Raw genomic sequence first — 4,871 nt, forward strand, 5'->3', positions numbered from 1 at the left:
TGATAAGGGCTAGGAAGCTGAAACACCAAGCATGGGTTCTTCCAAAACCAGTCCCACATCTGTCAAAGTCTTTTGTCAAGACCGGTGCTAAAAATCGCCCGATAACAACAATTCCTAAATCCCGGGTCAATCCTGAGGAGGAATTAATTGAAAGGTTCGAGAAATTGTTTAGTGATGTGAATATGTTGGAAAGCGGAGAAGGGCGTAGCAACGCAGAGGTTCAATTCGTTGGGCCAGAAACAAAGCTCAGTAATTGGAAAGCCACTCCTCTCCCAATTCGAAAGGAGTCTTGGTAGTTTATTTTGATTTTCTTTCAGTTTGTTTGGGTTACTTCAGGGTTGTAATCCCAAAGCTTATCTTACAGTTTGTTTGAAGTGTGCAAAACCTTGTTATCTTTCATCATCCAATAAAAAGCAGTTTCCCTTTTATTATCATTCCTAATAGTTTTCTTTTTTTTTTCTTTTCTGTACAGTTCTTTTTACGCTGGCTCTAGTGATATGGCATGCATGAGGAATCCTCAGCCCAGTCTTAAAAATCAATCTGGTTCCGAAATATTAATTCAAGAAATATATTGTGATTATGAATCAGAATATGATGAAGATGAGGTTTTTGAAGAGATTAGTAAAGAGTTAATTCACTTCGAGGAAAAAATCAAACCTAACTTGAGTGATACCGAGGACATCAATATAGGGGACACGAGTAATATCCGAGAAACTAAAATAAGTGTCCATCTCGAACCAAAGATCCGAGAGGAGTTAATTAAAGCACTCATAGAATTCAAAGATGTTTTTGCATGGTCGTATGACGACATGCCGGGCCTGAGCACTGATTTAGTGGTTCACAAATTGCCCACCGATCCAACGGTGCCTCCTGTCAAGCAGAGGCTGAGAAAATTCAAGCCTGACATGAGTGTGAGAATTAAGGAAGAAATCACCAAACAATTGGAAGCAAAGGTCATTCGAGTCACTCGATATCCTGTTTGGTTGGCTAATATCGTTCCTGTACCAAAGAAAGACGGCAAAATTAGAGTATGCGTCGACTATCGCAATCTCAACAAAGCAAGTCCAAAGGATAATTTCCCATTACCTAATATCCATATTTTGATCGACAATTGTGCCAAGCATGATATAGGGTCTTTCGTGGATTGTTATGCCGGGTATCATCAAATTCTAATGGATGAAGAAGATGCAGAAAAGACGGCATTCATCACACCATGGGGAACTTATTGCTACCGGGTAATGCCATTCGGTTTAAAGAACGCCGGAGCAACCTATATGAGAGCAATGACCACAGTGTTTCATGATATGATACACAAGGAGATTGAGGTATACGTGGACGATGTGATCATAAAATCAAAGCATCAGGCCAACCACGTTGGGGATTTGAGGAAGTTCTTCTTAAGACTTCGCAGGTACAACCTCAAGCTTAACCCTGCCAAGTGCGCATTTGGAGTTCCATCTGGAAAGTTGCTGGGATTCATAGTCAGTCGACGAGGCATCGAGCTAGACCCATCAAAGATCAAAGCCATCCAAGAACTGCCACCTCCAAGAAACAAAACTGAAGTAATGAGTTTGTTGGGAAGGTTAAATTACATCAGCAGGTTTATTGCTCAGCTCACAACAACCTGTGAGCCAATTTTCAAATTGTTAAAAAAGGATGTTGCGGTCAAATGGACCGATGAGTGTCAAGAAGCGTTCAATAAAATAAAAGGGTACTTGTCAAACCCACCCGTGTTGGTCCCACCAGAGCCAGGAAGACCTTTGATTCTTTACTTGACGGTTTTGGAAAATTCATTTGGTTGTGTATTGGGGCAACATGACCTCACTGGCAGAAAAGAACAGGCCATCTACTACCTTAGCAAGAAGTTCATAGCTTATGAGGTTAAGTATACTCATTTGGAAAAGACATGTTGCGCCCTAACATGGGTAGCTCAAAAATTGAAACACTATTTGTCATCCTACACTACTTACCTCATTTCTCGGTTGGATCCATTGAAATACATTTTTCAAAAGCCTATGCCAACGGGAAGACTTGCAAAGTGGCAGATATTGCTCACAGAATTCGACATCATCTATGTGACTCGAACTGCAATGAAGGCTCAAGCACTGGCCGATCATTTAGCCGAAAACCCGGTCGATGAGGAATATGAGCCGTTGAAAACTTATTTTCCTGACGAAGAAACAATGCATATCGACGAGGTGGAGCGAATTGAAAAGCCTGGCTGGAAACTTTTCTTTGATGGAGCCGCTAACATGAAAGGAGTCGGAATAGGAGCTGTAATCATTTCTGAAACAGGGCATCACTATCCTGTTACGGCTCAATTGCGATTTTATTGCACCAATAATATGGCTGAATATGAAGCTTGTATTTTGGGGTTAAGGCTAGCCGCAGACATGGGTATCCGAGAAATCTTAGTCATGGGAGATTCGGATCTTTTGGTACATCAAATTCAAGGAGAATGGGAAACCCGAGACTTGAAGCTCATACCATACCGACAATGTCTACATGATCTTTGTCAGCGGTTTCAATCAGTGGAATTCCAACATATTCCAAGAATCCATAATGAGGTTGCCGATGCATTGGCTACCCTAGCATCAATGTTGCACCATCCGGACAAAGCTTATGTAGATCCAATACATATTCAAGTCCACGATCAGCACGCTTATTGCAATATGGTTGAAGAAGAATTTGATGGTGAACCATGGTTCCACGACATCAAGGAGTATATCAGGATGGGGATATATCCCGCACAAGCCACAGGAGATCAAAAGAGGACCATTAGGCGATTGGCAAATGGATTCTTCTTAAGCGGAGGAGTTTTGTATAAAAGAACACCAGATCTTGGATTATTAAGATGCATAGATGCCAGACAAGCTGCAACTGTCATGTCTGAAGTACATTCAGGAGTTTGCAGACCCCACATGAGTGGATATGTATTGGCAAAGAAAATCCTCCGAGCCGGTTACTATTGGCTTACCATGGAGCGAGATTGTATCAGTTTTGTGCTCAAGTGTCATCAATGCCAAATACACGAAGATTTGATTCATTCTCCACCATCCGAGTTGCACACAATGTCGGCACCATGGCCCTTCGTTGCCTGGGGCATAGATGTGATTGGACCAATTGAGCCGACAGCATCCAATGGGCACAGGTTCATTCTGGTAGCTATTAATTATTTTACCAAATGGGTTGAGGCCAAGACATTCAAATCAGTGACCAAGAAAGCTGTGGTCGATTTTGTCCACTCAAATATCATATGTCGATTCGGAATCCCGAAGGTGATCATCACAGATAACGGTGCTAATCTTAACAGCAACTTAATGAAGGAAGTATGTCAACAGTTTAAGATTACACATCGTAACTCTACCCCATATCGGCCCAAGGCGAATGGAGCAGTAGAAGCAGCCAACAAAAACATAAAGAAGATACTTCGGAAAATGATAGAAGGTTCAAAACAATGGCATGAAAAATTACCATTTGCATTATTGGGATACCGCACTACTGTTCGCACTTCAGTAGGAGCAACTCCTTATTTGTTGGTATATGGCACTGAAGCAGTAATTCCTGCAGAAGTTGAGATTCCTTCCCTTCGGATCATCGCCGAAGCAAAGATTGATGATGATGAATGGGTCAAAACCCGTCTGGAACAGTTAAACTTGATTGATGAAAAACGATTGACCGCAGTATGCCATGGTCAATTATATCAAAGAAGAATAGAAAGAGCATACAACAAAAAGGTGCGTCCCCGGAAGTTTGAAGTAGGTCAGCATGTGCTGAAACGTATTCTTCCATATCAGGTCGAGGCAAAAGGCAAATTTGCCCCGAATTGGCAAGGACCATTCATTGTGACCAGAGTATTATCAAATGGTGCACTATGTTTAAAAGATATTGAAGGCAAATGCATAGATATGGCGATCAATTCTGACGCGGTAAAGAGATATTATGCATAAAATTTTTGAATGTTTGTATTTAGCATTATTTCGAAGATTGGAATGACAAAGGCAATTTATTCTGCTATCCAAACACTATACCCTTTGTTTCCCCCCTTTGAGCCATACTTGTTTCTTTCCTACCCCCTCTTGGAAGCAATAAAAAAATAATAATATATATATATATATATATAAATTTTAAAAAAAAACATCACTATTATTTAGTGAACTACGTTTGACCTGATTCCTCAAAGAAGGATACGTAGGCGCCTCACGGCTCGGTCATAGGGTGCACAATATACATAATGTGCACAAAAAGTTATGTCAAGCGACCCCAATCAAAAAACTGGGGCAGAGAAACTGTATTGCAAATAAGAGAAAGATTCCAAGAGTTGTAATTTTTAACCCATACCAAGAACTGTTTAGCTTTTAATACCTTTTCCATTTCTAACCCCATACCAAAAGACCTTTCGATCAATCTTAGAAAAATGCTGAGACAAGCAAATGAAGATGGTTCATAATACTCTGGTACAAACAAGAAAAGAAAGTAAAAATGAGAGAGTCTTATAGGTGAAAACCCACACGGGCACCATAAGGCGACGGAAGTTGAGAGAAAAGTAAAATGAGAGAGTCTTATTGGTGAAAACCTTCGTAGGCACCATAAGGCGAAAAGGAAGTGAAGAAGTGAAAAATGAGGAAAGTTTATCGATGAAAACTCCTTGAGACAATTGAAAGGAGATTGATTAAAAGACTGGGTTGATTAATCCGAAATGCATACCCTGATCATTGGTGCCAGTAATTCCAATCAGATAAGTCCTTTATTCCTTTTCCAACAGTCATCCAAAAATTGGATTTTTCTTTTCATTCTATAATTGTCGAAATCAGCGTATTTCGTTACTAATAATCTTACTTTCTCCAAGCTTTGAGATAAGTTTTATTCCA

This window comes from Nicotiana sylvestris, chromosome 8 (assembly GCF_000393655.2).
Source record: "Nicotiana sylvestris chromosome 8, ASM39365v2, whole genome shotgun sequence".
Classification (NCBI taxonomy): Eukaryota; Viridiplantae; Streptophyta; class Magnoliopsida; order Solanales; family Solanaceae; genus Nicotiana; species Nicotiana sylvestris.